Source organism: Nanorana parkeri, unplaced genomic scaffold, assembly GCF_000935625.1.
Source record: "Nanorana parkeri isolate BGI_ZX_2015 unplaced genomic scaffold, ASM93562v1 scaffold1224, whole genome shotgun sequence".
In the NCBI taxonomy this organism is placed as follows: domain Eukaryota; kingdom Metazoa; phylum Chordata; class Amphibia; order Anura; family Dicroglossidae; genus Nanorana; species Nanorana parkeri.
In genome coordinates, this window is record NW_017307492.1 from 274,948 (window position 1) to 296,606 (window position 21,659).

The 21,659-nt window shown below is 43.3% G+C and overlaps 1 long non-coding RNA gene across 1 annotated transcript; it reads right to left on the reverse strand.

Moving 5' to 3' along the window:
* Positions 1 to 389: 389 nt before the first annotated feature.
* LOC108797088 lies at positions 390 to 21,592 on the reverse strand. The gene is made up of 3 exons (XR_001941853.1): positions 21,266 to 21,592; positions 10,932 to 10,934; positions 390 to 406 (listed from the first exon to the last, which is right to left on the reverse strand). It is a non-coding gene; the product is annotated as an uncharacterized LOC108797088 (long non-coding RNA).
* Positions 21,593 to 21,659: the final 67 nt, after the last annotated feature.

Genomic DNA, 21,659 nt, shown 5'->3' on the forward strand with positions numbered 1-21,659 from the left:
CAAATTAACTAGTTTTGACACTGCAAATACGGTATATGTGTATATATATATATATATATATATACAAAACATTTGAGCAGGGAATATAAAACATTAGCTATTGTAAGATTTTACCAGGGCACTGCAGGGTCTCAGGAGGATGTGGCGGTCTCACCAGGGCTGTGCACATTTTCATCAGGGCTGTGCGTATTCTCACCATGGCTGTGCGTAATCTCACTAGGGCTCTGCGAATCTCAGCAGGTCTGTGGAGGATGCATTCCTAATTTACGCCATATTTTATGGAGGATTGTATAATTAATAGTAAGCTATAGTTAATTTTTTCTTTGAATAAAATAGATTTTTGTTTTTTAACGTCACTGTATGTTGGAATATATGGAGTTGATTAAGAAACTGCTCTTCTGTGGAGCTTTACAAGGTGTGTGATGTCGTATCAGTGTGATGAACTTAGAAAGATGCAGTAAAACCAACAGTTCAGTCTGACTGATAGAGCCGAATTTAAAGTGATATTAAAGTTATAGTTTTTTTTTTTTTTTTCTGTCTTTATTGCTGATCTTTGTTTTTTTGAATGTCTCAATTCCTCATTTTCCCGTAGGTCCCCGCATCGCTCTTTCCCCCGCACCCCTGCACAGGTGCCGCCAGCAGCTAAATGGCTGCTGTGAAGGCACCCGTGCATGCTCGTTCCTGGCCGTGCCTACAAGTGGCTGTGTGTCCCCATAGACACATACTGCCCTCCAGCAGGCCACACCCCTCCTTTCCGCCCAACAGTTTGACTGATGGCATAAGGAGCCTCTGCCCTTATTATCCTCCCCCGAAACCGGGAAGTTTTTGATGGAGGATCACTTCGGGGACTGGGAGTGGTGACAAGCGGGATTGAGAGGTAAGTGTGGGGGTACGGGAGAGTCAAAAAGGTACTGAGCGTTTTTTACCTTAATGCAGAGAATGCATTAAAGTAAAAAATGCCCAGCCTTTAACACTACTTTAAGTGCTTACTGAGATTAATAAAAAATAGTAATTGGATAATATAAGAACAATTCTACATATTTTACAATCTCAGGTCTAGTTAGCTTGCTTGGTTCTCCAACTCTGCTTCTGCTGGCTGCACTTGTCTAGAGCAGAGCTCAATGTTTTCAGTGTGCCGTGTTATATCAAACATTGCATCCCGACATCCCTACAGACATGTATGTTCCTTGCCGATCCATGCATGGCTTACAAAGCCAGTGGGTTTAGGTGTTGCGTTCGGGGTGATTACGGTGCGCCTAGGCACACCCAGCACAATCCGTGGTCACGCCTATGCCTGTAACCTGAAGCCAACCGATACTGGGCTATCGCATAGCTCCCAACTGTCCCTCATTAGGAGGGACTGTCCCTTTTTGGAGCCACAATTTCTTCTTCCTTAATCGTCCCTCTTATGGTTTGATGTATAGATCACTATAGAAAAATATATTATTTACTTATTAAAAGTGTTTTACTGCACTAAATCTTTTATCTAACCCTTAATTGATTAATTTTTTTATTTTTGAAAAGCAAAAATCAAGAAGCAATAGTGTTGAAAAAAGCAATTTTGGGTCAAACAAAACCTTGGGTTAATCTTTATGATCCACATTACTGGAAGGGTGATAGGGATGTGTCCTTTCCCTACATACTTCAAAGTGTCCCCCTTTCCCATCTCAGAAAGTTGGCAGGTATGCTATCGACTGACTGGGCACAGCCGAGCCACTGTCAAAGAGGATCCCAACAACATTGTTGGAATTCCAGCTGTCTAATTGAAATCGTGCGGCTGAGACCCAAAGCCAGCAGGACTCCCCTCATCAAACCTTTGCCTGATGAAGGAACCGCGATTGGTTTCGGAACGTTTGTGTTCCATAGTGATACCATGTTTATCTTACGTCAGTTAAGGACGGATTGATAAGGTGGACTGTGGTGTGTTGGTTACCTGACTTCTTAAACTCCTTTGTCTGTTGCTCCAGTCAGCCCTGGAGCAGCAGAGAGGATAGAGGAAAAATGTCAGCACTACCGGGAGCAGAGGCACTACTGGGAGCAGAGACCGAGAGCTGTCAGGGCAGTGGTCACGTGATCAGTCAGCTCTCGGTCTTAGAGCCAATGTGGGACAAGTGAGTATGTGTGTTTATTTTTTTCATGACCCCAAAGTTCTCCTTTAAAATTATACAAAGAGATAGCAGACAGCTAGTGCTTCCTCATTGGGTTTGTCAACATGACCCAGAGAATGTTCACGTTGCAGTGCATTTTTAGGGAAACCTTTTTGCATTGCTGAGCAGATCTTTGGGTTAGAGAAAAAGAATGTAAATGGAACTCCATAGTGCTGGAACTCCAAAATGGTCTGGCATTATACTGGCACAGCATTTAGGAGGAAAGGTTACAAAGTACGGTATACAGTGTATGTAGAAATGTTTTTAAACATTCACCCATATTGATTACATAATTTATATCAAGCTAATCTCTTTTAAATGTTTATCTAAAATATAATTGAAAGAACTGTAGATTCCCGTAGGTTGGCCCAGTTATTTTAGTTCCTATGTGCTGAACATTCCGCTGTCATCACCATTTTACTAATGGCCATACCTTTCAATCTTTTTTGCATGCTACCTATCAGGAGAACATCAACTCTAATAGAATCATGTCACAGCTTTTTCCTGCTGTACAGATGACACATATTACATAGAATACATGTGATACCCACAGAAAGCCTCTGGTCTGTACTGAACGGAAAGGAAGCTAATAGGAATGTTGTCATAAATGAACAAATCGTTTAAGTATGTTTATGGTTTCATGAGTCTTTCAATGCACCAAGATGACACAAATGAGAATTATTATTAATATTTATTACTGTTATTATTTGTGGCAGATGCAGCCCATTTGTCTGCATTATTATGGTATATGGATTCCAAGCATAAAAAGGTGTTTTAGAGTGAGCAAATGACACATGTATAGCAATGGTATTGTTCTGTAACACACAGCATAAGAGTTTAGTTCTGGCACATTACTAGGACCATTAACATGAGGCTTTGTTCTCCTTCAGTGTTACCACCAGCATGTATGAATGACATCCATTTGCTGCCTATATGCATAAATAGAAATGCCCACATATTTAACACTGACATGCACTTAGCATTGTTTTGTTTGAACCTAAGGCTGCTAGTGCAGGTAAAACGCTAGTCTAATCGAATGTATCTTTGTCTGTTTCTGAAAGGACTAATGTATTCTGATACATGTACCTGTGAAAATGTGTTTTCTTTTTAGTCACCTAATGTAAAAGTGACTTTATTCTTCCTCTTTTTGTAAGCATTCTGTGTATTAATATGTACATGTACTAATATGTGACTTCTATCAGGCTTGTACAACTTGTTATTGCGTCAGGAGGGCAAACAACACACTTTCACACCCGCACAGTGTAGTATTTATTATCTACACGTTGACTGGACAAACACGAATACCGAATAACCAAAATAGCTAAGACTATTTGGTCAGTTCTAAAGTTTATTCAGCCTAGAAAGCCGCACATGTAGTGACTTTTGGTAGGTACAACCAATATTTAGATACATTTAGGAATTTTTTTACTACCCCTTTTGCCAAAGCAGTTTTTTTTTATTTGATTACATTAATTGCTAGAAAGGATTGTTTAAGTGTATTATTTATAAGTCTAAATACCGCCAAAAGAGGTAGAAAATATGGGGTGGACAATGTAAGGGTTTTCTATGCTATAATTCAATAATATACTGGTGTATGAAAAGCAGATAATCATGTCAGGAGACTAATTTTTTCTCACCAGCTTGCCTATGATTGGCCATTGTACTTGCTTAATGCAGAAGTCACTCTTTGATATATAGAAGGGACAGCAAACCCAAACTATATGACCAAAGGTCATATAGCACAGCTGACCATCACACCCACCTACCTATATGGCCAAAAGCACGTGGACACATCTCCAAATGATTGAGTTCAGGTTTTCCCAGTAAAGGGTACTGTTTGTATTACAGAATACAAAGACATAGAACCGTAGCTGATCGCTCCAGTGTGTGATATTTCTGATATGCACCAATCCTCCGCCGCTCGGGTCGGCACAGCCTGCAGCTTTTCCTCTGGATCCCCGCTGCTCTTCCCCGCCTGTATGGGCAGAGTCAGCGGGGATCCAAGAAGCAATATTTTATACAGTTGTGCCCTTCAACCTCAGGGCAACAGTTTGCACAAGGACTCCCTCTGTTCCAGCATTCCCCTGTACACAAAGAAAGGTCATTAAAGACACATTTTGAGGAGTTCACTGTAGAACAGGGGTAGCCAGATTTTAGCCCTCCAGCTGTGGAGAAACTTCAAATCGCATTAGGCATAAAATCTAGGTAGGACGAGACACCAGACCTGTTTCCGAGGTCCTTTATATTCCAGGTAACTCCAGCAGCCATCAGCTTCCCTGGTTCTCCTCCTCAATTAGCAGCAAAGGCCTCCTCCGGGCTTGAGGCCTAACAGCATTTTCTACACCCAAGTGTTCCCACTTGGCCTGGGGGGCAGACTGGACAGCACCCCAGCTTGGACTAAACCATGGCTGGAACCCGACTGAGCACACAGCGATTCCACCGCAAGTATATATGCCCTTTTCCAGCATGCAACACTGGCCATGAGAGCCCCAGTGATTAGCTGGTGGACTGCACACATGCACAGTGTCCCCCATTGGTTGTCTCACGCTGCAGCAGAGTCACACTCCACTCAGGCAGGTACAATCAATGCCAGAACACCTGGAATTAACCAGATAAATGCCAGCTATAATTCAGCCAGATTGACTACAGTTCTGGCAATTACTAAATTTCTAGTAGCCACTCCACTAAAGGTGATAGGGGCTACACATATATAATAACACAGTAGAACATTACACGTTGGGGAAAAATATTTAGAACATGTAATGGTCATAAATGACAAATTGAAATTAGCAACCCACTAAAGCGAACTACCAATCCTCTTCAACATATAATTTTCTAGCAAATGTAACACTATCACTTAAACATAATCCAACCTGTTTTACATATCACTACAAAGCAATATTAGTTGTGGCTCTTAGTCCAAGGGCACATCAGCAGCTAGCTGATATTATGACAGTGACCTAAATCCCATTAAACAATATTTACATTTATAATGGGAAATGTGCCAAGGTTAGACAACATGATCATTAAGGCTGGGTTCACACCTGGGCTTTTTTCAACGCTGATTGAAGCGCTGAAAAACGCTCAATCACTGAAATCCTATTAACTCCTATGGGCACGGTTCCCACCTGGGCGTATTTCAGCGCGTTTTGACTCCCTACGCCCGAAATAGTACAGGAGCTTCTTTGGGGTGGATTTCAGCGCATATCCATTGGTATTTCCCGAGTGTGGCTCGGGGTTAACAAAGCGGTATCCCCGAGCCACACTCGGGAATACAGCGTAGGTCTTACCTCGTCCGCGATCCCCGCTGTGTCCTCTGGCCGCTGCCGTCTTCCGGGTTCCGTCCCTTGCAAGCGCCCGCGTCTGGGCGGAACCGGCGGCAAGATTAAAAAAAAGATAGAGAAAAAAAGGAAAAAAAAAAATCATACCGCCAGTGAGGTTTTTATTTTTTACTATATTAAGGAAAAATTACCGAATTAAAAAAAAAAAAAAACGTTCCCCTATATTAAATGATAAAACAATAATTATTACCCATTTTTTTGGTAAAATATAAAAGGCGGGGTCACGTCGGGTAAAAAGACACCAAACATGTCAAGCCTTAAAATTGCGGCCTCTCATTATACCGCGAGCTACAGCTAAACGGCAGAGAGCCGTGACAGGGGAGGGGCTGGATTCCCCCCTCCCCGCTCCGATCCGCCAGCGCTGACTGCGCTTAATTTAACTCACAATTAAACTGTCAGGTCGGCTCAGTAGGTCAGGAAGTGAGCGAACACATACCGGCGCTCGCTCACTTCTCGATCCTGTGCTGGCAGAGAGCCGTGACAGGGGAGGGACTAGATTCCCCCCTCACCTGTCCGATCCTCCAGTGCTGAGTGGCGGAAAGGACGGGGGAGGGGGCGGGTACAGCTGGCTCTGCCTTTAGATAGGCAGAGCCAGCTGTCAGTCACACAGCTGGGCGGATCCCGGCACAGTTGTCGGGATCCGCTTCAGCTGCGGCGTCTCAGTATACCGCGAGCTACAGCTCGCGGTATACTGAGCCTAGGGTGACGGGAGGACACTAGTTTGTGTCCTCCCGTTACCCTAAGGAGAACTATGGGGAAAAGCCTTAAATCCATAGTTCTCCTTCAAAGGTAAGACTGGTGGAGGTGTGGACATTCCTAAGCTGACTCCTTTTTTATGAAGACCATCCATGTAACATAGGGCTTCAGCAATTGACAGAGCTGAGGCTCAGTCAACACGAGGTGTAAGCCACTGACACTCAGGCTGGGAAGGAAGGGGCTGAATGAAACTGGATGTCATGCAGTCCAGAACTGGGGTGGCTAGTATTGGTTTTGAAGCAGCCTGTAGAGTACACTGTGCGCAGGGACATTAGAAGTGGCAGCTTCATGACTGAAGGAGAACCTGCATAACTGTGAAAGAATAAAGGTAAGGCTTGAGTTTAGCTTTAATGACTAAAATGTTTCCAACAGTTAAGGTATGGTTACCATCCGTCCCCGTTTCCTGGGGATAGTCCCTGCTTTAAGGGGTCTATCCCTGGGAAACAGACACAGTGTCATATTAAGGGTATGGCACATGCCCTGGGTGCCCCTTGAAGGGGGCCGCTGCTCCATGGGTCAGCGAACGTTCCCTGATTAAAGGAGATAACAGAGAGAGTAGGCTGCTGCTGTCATCATTCTATCCCCTACTGCTTCTCGGTTGGTTGCTAGGACCGCTCAGCATCCTACCAACCAACTTGCAGTGGCAGAAGTTTTAAATGATGACAACAGGTTGAATGATGCCAATAGTGGCTGCTTGCAAGGATCATCCAGTGTCCTGGCATCTGACCTGTTTTGCCCAGCCAGCATTCAGAGAGAGGTGGATGATGAAACTTCCAGTGCTCTGCCTCCTTCAGTCGATGTTCTACCTCCTCCACCACCCAGCTTCCACTCAACCTGAGATTTCTCTGGACTCTCAGGTAAGGGGGAACTCTGTGGACCCTGATGTATGGGAGGACTCTGATGTAAGGGGAGACTCCCCCTTTACATCCGAGTCCCTCCCTACATCAGAGTTCTCAGGGCTCTGATGTAAGGGGAGGCACTGATGTATGTTGAATTTTGGTTCTACTGCATAGAATTTTGGTTCTACTGCATCATTTGGTAATGATGTGAATTTTGGTTCTACTGCATACACTGGCCTCTACTTTACTAACTCCTGACCCCTACATGCTGTGCTACACACTCCTGACCCCTGCACTCCATGTATTACACTATCCTGAGCCCTGCACTCCGTGTGTTACACACTCCCGAGCCCTGCATGCTATGTGTTACACACTATTTACTCCTGTATCGCATGCCTTACACACTCCTAGTCCATGCACTCCAACACATTATTCACTTATTCACTCCTGACCCCTGCACTCCATACATTATGTACCCAGATCTTAATGCATTATGCACTCCTGACCCTTGCACATCATGCTTTATGCACTCTTGACCTCTGCACTGCGTTAGACACTCTTGACCCATAGCAGAATGGGCTTAGATGTTATTTAACCATACCCTTTCAGCTGCTCCCACTGTTACCCCAATTTATTTGACCGCACCCAAAATGTGACAAGGACATTTTGTTTTTATATCTTAAATGTCTGCCTCTTGTTCCAAAAGTCTGTGACCAGTTGTTTTAGGATATACTAAAAATGGGGACTTGATTTTGTAGATGTGGTTACAAGTGGGGGGTGTGAGTGTGGTTAAAGGTGGACCTGGAGAGTACGCTATCCCCAGATGTCATTTTGAAGATATGGTAAACTTAAGTTAAAGAAAACCTGCACTTCTCCTTTTAAAAATGCTAATTTCTTGGCTGCCATGATGGATTAAGTACGTTTCAAATTACTGATGCAGAAAAAAGTATGCCACACAGGACCCACTTTGCCTCATGCTTGATCTGGTGCTGTGGTTAAGGAAGTATTAAGGCCAGAAACAGCCAGGCATGTAACATTTAGAAGGAGGTCAGCAATGGCAGGCCACATACTGTTTTTCTCTCGGATTTCTCTTAACAGCATAATTTCTTAATGAGTTAATCATATTGACCTAGTTTCTTAATGATGATAGCAATTCATTCAAGTTAACAACTATAACATTTCAGTCAAACTAATAAACATAATTTTAAAATCAGTTAATAACCTTATTTAGTTAATAACCATATTTTCTATTAATCAATTCTAATAAAAATAAATTTAATGACTAAGTAATATTTCTCAGTCTAAAAATATATTGTTAAAAATATAACCTTATATTGCATTAAACTAGAATGTTGGCAATAAACAAAGTAGACATAGTAGACAAAGTAGTAAATAGTCACATTCAACTGGATTTTTTTGTAACGTTGAAGATGTTTCATAGCCTATCCAACCCACTTCTTCAGTTGAGTGTCATATCCACGCAATTACATCCACACAGGTAGCAAAGACACTTTAATCCAATCACCAAGGAATGTGTCAAGACATATGCTGATTGTCCAAGAACACCATGGCAGGTGTGAAAGGTGTAGCAGTGGCGGACCTAAGGAACAAAGTGCCCTGTTGCAAGTTTTTTTCTCGGGGCCCCCCCTTCCTGCTCCCAAGGGGGGTGCCGGAACTGGGTCTCACTTGCCCCCTAACCCCCTAAGCTCTCTCTGGACTAAAGGAGCTTACATTCTAATGTCCCCCCATAGTCACACACTATTATTTTACATTTATATAGCTCTGACATATACCGTAGTACTGTACAGAGAACACTGAGCCAGACACATCAGTCTCTGTACAGAGGAGCTTACACTCTAATGCAGAATGCCATCATCTGTAGAGGATTACAAATCCCAGCAATACATTATAAAGCAATGCAGAATAATAGTATATGAATTTGGTACATACTCTGTGCTGCCTCTCTGCTCTGGAATGCCGGCTTGATGTCATGTGCAGAGGGTCTCAGGAGGGGTACAGAGGGCTTCAGGAGGGGTACAGAGGGCCTCAGGAGGGGTACAGAGGACCTCAGGAGAGGTAGAGACAGTCTCAGGAGGGGGAAATGTGCGGGAAATGTATGCAGAGTACAGAAGCCAGCTGTGTAATGCAGAGTGCAGAGGTCAGCGGTGTAACGCAGAGTGCAGAGATCAGCGGTATAATACAGAGTGCAGAGGTCAAGGGTGTAACGCAGTGCAGAGGTCAGCAGTGTAACGCACAGTACAGAGCTCAGCGGTGTGATGCAGAGTACAGAGCTCAGCGGTGTGACACAGAGTGCAGAGGTTAGGATGGGACACAGAGTACAGAGGTCAGGGTGTGACGCAGAGTACAGAGGTCAGGGTGTGGCGCACAGTGCAGAGTTCCGGGTGTGACGCACAGTGCAGAGGTCCGGGTGTGACGCACAGTGCAGAGGTCAGCAGATGTGACGCAGAAAGAACGGATGCTCTGTGGCTACAGCGGCCGAGGAGGATAAGAATCTGTACAGCTGACACTACCATGTGCCCTCTCAGCTCTCTCCTCTCACGTTTTTAAGGGACCCCCTCTCAGTCCTCCTCCGCCTACAATCCCCAGGACTGGACCTCAGTGGGCTGCCTTGGGCCCCGGGGCAACCGCACCAGCTGCACCACCGGTAGTTCCGCCCCTGAGTTGTAGACCCGGGGTGCCCACAATTATTTGTCTTCAGATCTACTTTTCAAATGACGAGCTCAATGAGATCTACCAAAGAAAAATACTTTATTTTAAAAACAAGCACAATAAAATTGTTACTGGGACTACTGCATCTCTCTCTCTCTCCTGTCTCTCCTCACTCTCTCCCCTGGCTGTCTCTCCTCTCTCTCCTGGCTGACTCTTCTCTCTTCTGGCTGTCTCTTATCTCTCTCTGCCCTTGCTCTCTCTCCTCTCTCTCTCTTTTGGCTGTCTCTCCTCTCTTTCTCTCCTGGCTGTCTCTCCTTGCTCATCCTCCTGACTGTCTCTCCTCGCTCTCTTCTGGTTGTCTCTCCTAGCTCTCTCCTGGCTGCCACTTCTCTCTCTCCTCTGACTGTCTCTCCTCTCTGTCTCCTGACTGTCTCTCCTCTCTCTCCTGACTGTCTCTCCACTCTCTCTCTCCTGACTGTCTCTTCTCTTTCTCTCCTCTGACTGTCTTTCTCCTCTCTCTCTCTCTCCTGGCTGTCTGTTCTCTCTCTCCTGACTTTCTCTTCTCTGACTGTCTCTCTCTCTCCTGACTGTCTCTCTCCTAGCTGTCTCTTCTCTCTCTCTCTCCTCTGACTGTCTCTCCTCTCTCTCTCTCCTGACTGTCTCTCTCCTCTTTCTTTCTCTCTCTCTCTCTCTCTCTCTCTCTCTCCTGGCTGTCTCTACTCTCTCTCTCTCTCCTGGCTGTCTCCTCTCTCTCTCTCCCCTGGCTGTCTCCTCTCTCTCTCTCTCCTGGCTGTCTCCTCTCTCTCCCCTCTGACTGTCTCTCCTCTCTCTCCTGGCTATCTATTCTCTCTCACCTAGCAGTCTCTTCTCTCTCTCCTCTGACCAGCTCTTCTCTCTCTCTCTCTCCTGACTGTCTCTTTCCTTTCTCTCTCTCTCCTGGCTGTCTCTACTCTCTCTCTCTCCTGGCTGTCTCTTCTCTCTCTCCTGGCTGTCTCTTCTCTCTCTCTCTCCTCTGACTGTCTCTCCTCTCTCTCCTGGCTGTGTCTTCTCCCTCCTCTCTCTCTCTCCTGGCTGTCTCTTCCCCTCCCTCCCTCCTTTCTCTCTCTCCTGGCTGTGTCTTCTCTCTCTATGTCTCCTGGCTATCTCTCCCCTCTCTCCCGCTCCTGGCTGTAGCTTACTCTCTCTCTCTCCCCTGTCTCTCCTCTCTCTCTATCCTGGTTGTCATTCTTTACCTGCACTGCAACAGCTTCCCGACTCTTCTCTCATGTGCGCTGTCCTGTCCTGTCCTCCTGTGATGCTAGTGCGGCCTAATGTTTGGAAAGAGATGGTTACAGCAAAGGTGGGCACCCTTGACATAAGTTATTTTATATAACTGCTGAGGAAGGGTACTTATTATACTTGATAAACTTACACCCCTGACAGGAAACATGAACAAGGTTTTTGTCACCACCATAAACAGTCAATTCTTTCTGTACATAAAATGTGCATTCTGTAATTGAAATATGATAAAGCACAGATGAAAAGGATGTATGGGTGTCACAATCCAGCCTGGAGCAGCACATAATTACAGACCTCATTCTAGACTTCTGATGATCTGAAATAAGTTATATGCCTGAATATGAAAACATAAACAGAGCCACCTTGTCGGACTAACCTTTTCCATCCTTTATCAACAGCACTGGTGCTAGTGTGCAGACTGGGGGGGAGCATCCCGCCCCGCACTGGTGATAGTGTGGACGACGCTGCTGACTGGGAGGCCATCCTGCCCCACACTGGTGATAGTGTGGCCGACGCTACAGACTGGGAGGGGCGTCCCGCCCCCCAGTGGTGATGGTGTGGCCGAATGTGTCTGATGCTGCAGATGGGGAGAAGTGTAGCGCCCCTTCCTGTCTGCAGCGTCTGACACATTCAGCCGCACTAGCACAGCAGGAGAATACTCAGGACAGTGAGCTGATCGCGATCTACCAGTGTTTGCTTTGTGATCAACTTGTAGATCGCAATCGACCTAATGGGCACCCCTGTTGTAGAACCTTCCTCTTAGTTACATACATACTTGGTGTCAGGAAGACTGCATAGGTGTTAATCTTTCAATTTACATGGATGAAGGTGTGGTAGAGATGTTAAAATTTAGTTATATGTGGATGACAGATGGTGTTGACGGTCCCCACCACTGTTCAGGGAGTATTGTTTCAGTTTGACATAGATGGCCTCTTTTACACCTCTTGTGAATGACTTGCCCTTTCTGTTCAAAATGTGAACCTCGCTGTCCTAGAAAGAATTTCCCCTTTCCTTAAAGTGTAGGAAAACCGTCTTGTCCTTTAGAACTTGCCCTCCTATGTTGCGCCATTCGTTTGTTGGGTTTCATAGGTCCTGAATGCTGCAGAGTGAGGCACAACGTCATTATGTGACAGTAAACCCACTTCCTGTAATCCCGGGGTGGCTGGATGATGTACCTTCTGGGGGACAGGTCCTTGATGCCCTGGTTTCAAAGGAAATTAGCATCTTTAATCCTGGGATAGCTTCAAGATAGTGGTGTAGTGCCACCCTGACCCCCAGAGGCCTGTGTTAGGGAGAGCTGACATTTTACTCTCAGGGGTGAATCCTTAGCCGGGTTGTTGTTGTTATGTAAATAGTAAATTGGGCACCAGTCACTTTAAGTCACTTTTAAATGCTTTATTGTAAAACAGCCAAAATTTGGAAAGAGGGCATAGTGCTTAATTCATCCATAGACAATAGGCTCCAGAATCACCAATCCCTTCAGCTTTCACAGTGCAGGAATAGTTCAGTAGAACAGAGGATGACACTGTGTAGTAGAGCAACAACTGAATAAAGTGTATGCATGTGATCTTCCCTGGGACAGACACCAGACTTGTTCTTGAGGTCCATAGTTCCAGACACCACCTTGATCCACATGTGGCCTCCTCAGGCCTAGATAGCTTCTCCAACCTTGTACATCTCCCCCAGGCAAAGCGGACTGACTTGAGCATATTGCAGTGCCTAAGTATTCACGCACTTCCCCAGCATGCACCACTGGCCATGAAACTCTCAGTGATAGACTGGTGAGGCAAAGACACTACTAATGTTCCCCCATTGGCTGACCCACTCTGTGGCAGGGTCACACCCCAGTCACAGGTAGGTTCAATCAATAGCAGAACACCTAGAAATAACCAAATAATAACAGGCTACAAATCACCCAGACTGATTACAGTGCTAGCAACACAAATTTCAATAGCCACTCCACTTAGGATGGAAGGAGCTACAGTGGTAAAAGGCTAGAACACCCCCTCCCCCAACCACACACAAACACACCTGTGGATATACATACACATTGGGCCTAAACCTCCTGCCTAAGTTATCTTCAGTATTATTTGTTCCTGGATGGTGCACATGCTCTTCCATGGAGACAATTGCCAGCGAGAGGTTAAATTAGTCTGTGGCATGAAATTAAAATGTCCCGTATAGTTTAGCCTTAAAACAATTATGGAAAGCACTACATTGCTACTGCAGATAGCATTGATCTTCCATTATGTAGTGATCTTCAATATTATTTTAAACAAATGTCTAATTGTTTGTGATAACCAGGGCCGGTGCAAGGATTTTTGCCAACTCAGGCGAAGGTGCATGTTGCCGCCCCCCCGCACGCACGCACGCACGCACACACACACCACTCCAAGATCCCCATGCAGCATACATTATATCTGTGCTCCATTAAGCTTTAATGGTGATGATGCTTAAAGTGATCGTTTAACTTATTTATCTTTTACAGAGAAAGATAGCAAACAAACTATTTGTGGTTTTTTAAAGTGCACGAATCCCAGCAATAATACATTATATAAAACGCAATGCAGAATACAGATTCGTGGGGCGTTCACGGATGCATCGGGCCGTTCCCGGGAAGGACAGGCTGCTGCGTGTGATTTGTAGGCAGCAGCCTGTTCTTCTCTATGGGAGGACGCGGCCGTACGCTCAACTGAACTGCACATTTGCACGGGTGCGGATGTTCATACTAATACGCAGACAGGATGGATCCTATCTGCATCCGAGCACGGACACCTGCACCCGCACGGATGTGCCTTACGGCGCCAGGGAACAGGGCGGCCGACTGTCAATTTTCCGCCCTGTTCCCTGGCGCCGTAAGGCAAGTGCCCATGTTGCCTTGCGCTAGCGCCGGCTCTGGTAATAACTAATATATGTTTACACGCAGTAACTGAAATAAACTTTAATTTCTATAGTATGGTTATCAGGCGTAATAGGTGTTCCAGTGTAAAGTGTTTCAGTATAAAGTGTTATTTAAATTAGTAAGTCAGGTAAACAATAATTAATATCTTTCATTCTATTTCATGGTCCAGAATGTGTGTGATTGAAAATTGCCAGATTGTATTAATACACAATTTAACCATGTGTCTGTCATTATACCGGACAAAAGATATATTGATCAGTTGTCCTGTAAATAGCCTGCTAAATAAATATTGATTCAGTGGGACACGTCGGGTCTGTTTTCCAGGTCTTCCTCATGCATTTTATATGGCATTGCACATCTGAATCAAGAGTTCTAATTTACAGAGTATATGTAATTGGTTCTATATGGTAATATGTAGGAGGTTACGTCACACATGTGTATTACTGTTGTGTATAATGCTTTAACCAAGGCATGTGCAACTTCAGTTTTTGGGTCTTAGACCTCTCACTCCTTCTTTGTGGCCCTCATTGGCTTATGAATTTAAATGAAATGAGAACCCAGCGGATCTCCAGCTTGTAACAGCTACACTCCATTGCATAATTTTGCAGCTCAGTCCTCCAAGGAATGTTTTAGTTGCAATTATTGCTATAATGTCAAAGTAGACCTGAACACCAAAAGGTGAAGATTTGCTATCTTATAGAAAGCTTTCAGAACTGTTAACTGTGTCTAAGCAGCACCCTGAAAATGTACCTTTTGTCTTAAAGTCATCCTATAACTGAAGAGTGAGATCTTAGGCACTGCTGCTTCTGACTACTAATCTTCAGGAGATTTGGGGTGAGATTTAGGGATATTATTATTGTGTTGTTCACTGTTTTCCTTCCTCCATAGGAGAGACATAATGCAGAACAAAGAGATTTCAGACTGAAGCACCACAATGTGAATTTGAAGTCAAGGTACAAGTTTATTTCAATGAAAAATTAGGTAGAAGATTGCCACAGACATGTTTCATGGGGTTAAACCTTCCCCCATTTGTCATGGTAATCTTCTATTATATGACTCTGCTTTCATTTGGAAGTTTTCTTCATATCCCCTTCTTCCAATTGGTCTTCCCCGGGTTCTTCTTCAGCTTGTTCCTCTTCTTTGGTGTCTTCTGGTCCTGGATCCACTTTAAGTGACTTCAAAAATAAAATGAAGATTCACTAAAAATCTTGACGTATTCTGTCATACTTGGAGTGCTGGTGACATCCATACAACATTTTATCTGATACGGCGCCATCCGTAGTCATTACGATCACCCATTTTTCCACATGGGAAGTCCGGTAAGGTGTGCTACAGGTCCTTGGACACTGGTCCTGGATCCTTCCCGATCTTCTGGAAGACCTTCTAGGCTCCACAGAAGAACATCGCTACTGAGCAAGGTTCTAGAAAAAGGGGGATGACAACTTGTCCAAGAAGACTCCAGTAAAAGCCCAAGATTTCCTCGTCCCGCCTCTTTAGACAGTAAGGAATACAAAAGGAAGATTCAGAGAAGACCAGTAGACTGGAAAGGATCCAGGAAGGACCCAAAATAAACTTCCAACTGAAAGCAAAGTCAGTTTGAATCCCAAATTGCGGTAGATTTCTTGTATAATCCTCTTAATTGATTTTACATGGGAATATACTTGTATATGAATTTCAGATTCATGATATGGTGCTTCAGTCTCAGATCTACTTTTTGCATCACAAACCAAAGCAACTGTTTCATTGGTATGTAAAAGCCACCTACCAGGAGTCCAGACTGTTGGTTATGTGTTTAGATGAAGCACTGAGATCTTGAGAAATGCTTAATTACGTTCTACTTGCTGGACATTACATGTATGTACAGGTGAAACTCGAATAATTAGAATGTTGTGCAAAGTTCATTTATTTCACTAATGCAACTTAAAAGGTGAAACTAATATATGAGATAGACTCATTACATGCAAAGCAAGATAATTCAAGCCGTGATTTGTCATAATTGTGATGATTATGGCTTACAGCTCATGAAAACCCCAAGAACCCCAAATCCACAACCTCAAAAAAGTAGATTATTACATGCAATCAATAAAACAAGGATTGTACATAGAACAATATCAGACCTCTGAAAAGTACAAGCATGCATATGTACTCAGTACTTGGTTTGGGCCCCTTTTGCAGCACTTACTGCAATTACTTTTGCACGATATTCTAATTATTCGAGTTTCACCTGTATACAGGAATTAGGGATGTTCAGATACCAGTGCCGATACTTGCCATTTTCACGAGAAGCTGGGACCTAGCTCTGGCGTTCCACCACTGTCCTAAAATCATTAGTCTGTATTGTTTTACAAAAAATATCACATGACAATAAACAAAAGTGTATCATTACTTGTATATGTGAGTTTTTGGACAAGTATCAGTACTTGTACTTGAAAAAATGGTATTGGTGCATCCCTTATATATATTTATTTTTAAAAAATCATACATTAAAACAGGGATGCACAAATCCCAGGAGCTCCGTATGCTCCTTAAAAATGACAGCTGCCACCTAACTTTTGAATTTTTCTCTAGTCCAGTCTTGGAGCTGGAAAATTATCTGTACTTGTACTGAGTACGGTAATTGGTATCTGAACATCCCAACAGGAATACAGCATAGCAGAGAAGAAAACATATATACAGATAGAACTTCCTGTGTATCTCAGACAAGCATACCATATATAAGCATAGAGACCAACAGTGCACCCCAGCGCCATCTAGCGCCCAAAAGACAATACTATATCTCTGAACATCAGCAATACAATCAGTACATATCAGAATATCAGTAATATGCTGTTACATTTCCAATACAGACACTTTACACAAATATCACTTCAATTAATATTAGTATCCAAGGGTAAGAGCGTTGCCTATGCATTTCCCACAGGGAAGAACAATACATGGTAAGCGAGAAATGGGGAACAGATTGGCTACAGGGAGACTGCAGGAAATATAGCTAACTAGTCTGTTGTCCTCTGCTTGCCTTGTTTCACAGTTTCCAGAGTTCAGATTACAACATGAATTAGATATATTTACAGCACACATTATTTTATAATTTTTAAGATTTACAAAGTTTATTACAGAGGTTGGTGCTTCTTAAAACATTGATTCATGTTGTGAAGAAGCGTAATAATAATTGAATCAGACTTTTATTGGTTACATGGCCATTTTATACAGAAACCAAAATCCACGCCCAAAAAAATTATGCTGCTTAGTTGGTAAAAATGATAAAAAATTATGCTTATTAGTTGGTTAAAATGATAAAAATTATGCTTATTACAGGGGTGTGAACATTTTTGAAAAAACTACTTGTCCACGGACTAAAGCGGGGGCCGAATCTAGTTGTCCGTCATGACAATCTACTTGTCCTGATACAAATTTTTTTATTTTAACCAAAACCGTATTTAGCAGTGCTAAGAAGCGCTTCTCATTGGTCAGTGCCGTCAGGTGACCGCGTTGACCAACCAGTGCTTGCAATTTGCGAGCGAAATTCAGAATACATGGAACAGGTACAGGTTCGCCGAAAGGTAAGTATAGTGGGAGGGAGATTTGTGTGGGTAATTCCATTTTCCCAAATAGAGAGTCTCCTCCCGGCGCCACGTTCCAGGGTGGAACGCAGACGCCGCGATCCGGATCCCCTGCGGCCGTTACACCCTGTCACCTCCAACACAGCACTGTGCTAGAACTCCTGAGACAGGAACGAGCAGCGGCTGCCAGGGACAGAGGGACAGAGGCTAAGGGAGGCGACAGAGCCTGTCACTGCTCCATCACTACTCTACGCCCCCCGCTACCGTCCCCGCTCTCGGCACTACACGCTCCCCGGCGCACATTTAAGAAAAGAAAACCAGCCCTGCTACTAAAAACCACTTGCCCGGTGCCCGGAACTACATGTACCGGGCGTTGGGCGATACGAATTCCACACCCCTGTTATTAGTTGGTAAAAATGATAATGCGATAAAATGGCAAGTATAAAATAACTTATTCATCCTAGTGAATTGAGTGCACAGTAGATGTAGATCTAATCAGTGATATCTCTTATAAGCTTTAATATATTAGTGTAATTTCAAAAGCAATTTTCTGAAAATGTTTACTGTATGTAAATCTTCAGCTTTCATTGAAAGAATACTTGGTGATCCTGCTATGAAGGTCCCTGTTCAGGCACTTCCTGTTATAGGGTGACAACTCCATGTTTCCAAAATATGCTCCTGCATTGTCACCCTGTGACAGAGACGTCTGCTGGACACCACAAGTGGTTGTTTCAACACACTGCAAAGAGGCTGCAAGAAATTAACAACAAAAAAGATTTAGGGTCTTACAGCTACTTTAAACTTACTACTAATTTATAATAAAATGTGAATGCAATAAAGTGCTACTTCATTCTTCAGAGAACATGTTCCCTAAGTTACAATTTTTCTGTATGGATAAGTAATAAATTATGGCAATGAACAACTTTTCTTTTTCTGAAATCATGTTTTCCTGTATCCAAGGAATCAACAGGTAGCTTTGTAACTGGATTAACTTACAATAGACAGAATCAGCTGAGAGACAGGGACCACGCTGCTGCAGTTAAGAAGAAGCTGGCATCCATGCCCCGTTATGAATGCCGTTATGAATGCCTTGTTGCCGTAATCGCCATTTCAAATCAAGGTAATTTGCAGGTCCCTGAAGAAAGTCTGATTTAGTAATAAAAAATAAAAAAAATCCGTCGCCCCTGATGTCTTTATTCACGGCAACTGCCATCTAATTGTGACTGCGCCCATTATAGGGAATAATTTTCGCTTAGTTAAAAAAGATAACACACAGGGAAGGGAGGGGGGAATCGAGAACATTTTTCTGGTTTTGTTCAGTCCTCATTCACTCTCCATTCAATGGTTTGCATTTCACAGATGCAATTATTATGCTGGGAGGTCAAGTATTACCGAGCATCTTGTATTACGGTGTGCATGCTAAGTAATTCACTCTGCAAATTGACCCTTCAGTGTGCTGCATAATGCTGTTAAAACCCAACTAAAATGCAGGACAATTAGCAATACTTTCACTCTGCGGCAACAATGGCAGCAGCCGTGCAAGGTGATTGCATTTACAGTGGTGCTTTTCTTTTTCAAATGGGTCCTTCCTGGGTTCTCCTGAATACGACATAGCATTTAAAACAGCGGCCATTGCTACATTTCCAAAGCTTAATTATGAAGGAATTCAGTGACAAAACTATGAAGCAGCAATTAGAATGATATTCTATAATATAAAAAAAAAGGGAGCTATTGCATCAGTTTCCACACTACTGGTTGGGTAAGAAAGGTTGGTTTGCTATTTTAACTCATGTATCTGTCTCATGGGCTTATCATACCTCTACAGAGTCAATGGAAGAATGCATTAGCATTATAAGGTAGAAGGAAATAGATGTAACTGTAAAGCAACTGTAAGTATTAGATTTGATATGTATGCAAGCATGCAAGTACAGCTCATACCTGAATCTAGTGACAACCTGAAATTCCCATGACACAGTTATATATTCCCAAGACAGACAATTATAAATAATATGACAATTTATTTAGCTGCACGCTAAAAGTAAGATAAATGGTTAATACAAAAAGAGCAAAACATTTAAAGTGGTATCACAATATTTGCATTTGAACACCAACAACAGAGTGATATAGTGATTTCTGCTGACTACCTAAGCTAATTTTGATGTAAGTTTCAAACGTGTCAGTTAGTGAGCTCACAGATGTAGGGCCTTGAACTACTGCACAGCAACACACTCATTTCCAAGGCAACAAAGTAGCAACTGATGTAATATCCCATTAAGATGCTACACACTAAATGAAGCAACAGGTGTGTGGACCTTTGAAGATGCTCCACCCTGGAGAAAATATTTTCTGTATTAGCTTACTTTAACCAGCAGACACTACTGTAGAGCAATTATCTGCATGTATCCTCTGTATTTAGCTTCCAGGCTTTTCATGTCTATGCAATACACTTTATCACACTAGTTCCTGATGAGTTGAACAGATATCTGTGAATATGCCAGCACTTTGTTGCAGCAAAGTAATGTAATTTCAGAAATCTGGGAGACAGTCACTGAGCAGTCACAAAAAACTTTGTTGTTGAGATCATGTAACACTTGCAATGCAGCAGTCAGCTATCCTCAGCCCTCTTAGACAGAGCAAAGAAACAGACAGAATCAGTTCCAGCATCTCTGCACTGTCCTCTAGGAACTATATAGCCAAAAAACTGACAGAAGACAAGGAATTCAGCAGAGGTTCCTAAAGTTTCAAAGATCCAACACTCTCAATTTGTCCAAAAGAGGCAGTTCTAGTAATCAGAGTTTTTCTTGTGAGGCAGCAAAGACATTATCTGTAGTAAGCATTGGAACTTTCATCCATGATGTGGTGTGAATCAAAGCATTGAAGGGCACTGATATATGTTAAACAGGGCCATCTATATGGAGCTATTTCTGAGTCACATGCACATGATGCCCACTAGGGGAAAGTAACTGGTTCCTGCATTTACAATATTTTTAGTCCTACAATGGATATGCTTTACGATGCAAATTGGCATACATATCAGTTGCTTTACCATTTCCAATAGGATTTCAAGTTTCCCTTTTTGCAAACATAAATTATATCCTTAGAGAAAGCAATTTCAGTACCAGGATATATAGCATCCTCGAAATAATAGAAAATCACTGGATGGTACTCAGTGGCTCCACAGGCACGCTGGGGATATTTCTAAATGTTTTTATGAAGGGGGGTTTATGTTATGTTTGTTATATTTTGGTTTAATTATGGAGTACAATAAAATTGTGCTAATTTTTCATACATGTGTGGCGAGACTTTTGTGGGTTTGAGTACCACTGGTATTGAAGGTCTGAAAATGTTCTTCTATTTATAATTGTCAAACAGTGGACCATTCGCACATTCCTCTCAAATTATTATATTTATGAGTGTTATTTAATTTTTAGACTCTTAGGAGTGCATATATTGGGACAACCCTAATGGCACTCAGTAGGGTGAGTGTATTTGGTAGGAGATATAGGTGAGACCTCCTTGCCTATTTATATACGGGTGTACTATCTGTACCCCATATAGCTGAACAGCACTATGGATTTTGAATTTTTGGTTTTCAACAATTTTGGTTTTGGTTAAAACAATTTTTGTATCACGACAAGTAGCTTGTCATGAGGAATAAGTAGATTGGAAACCCGCGTTAGTAGTTTAAAAAAAATAAAATTCCACAGCCCCGGTAATAGACAGGCATGCTTTGTAATAGATAGGTACACAGTGTAATAGAGAGTATTCTTACCTTGGATGTGCTGGTTGATGACACTCTCCAGCCACTCCAGCCTCTCTATAATCCTCAGGGTGTCCCCCTTATCCTCGGGCTCCAGTTTGGTGCTGTCAGGGGCCACATAGAGGCCGGCCATGTAGTTGGTCACCCAGCCCACATAGAGCAGGCACAGGATGTTACTCATCCCGCTCAGGATGACACAGGTGGACACCAGCGGTTTGGTTTTCCTGGTGCACACCATCCTCAGCTGCCTCCATAGAGCCGGGCACTGCCAGGACCCCCTCCGCTCCGACCACTGCTTCTCATCGCACTGAGCGGACAGACACAGCGAGCTGCACCGAGCCACGGGGGAGCGGCCAATCCGGAGCAACCCCTCACACAGCGGACCAATGGCTGGAGGCGGGGGGGG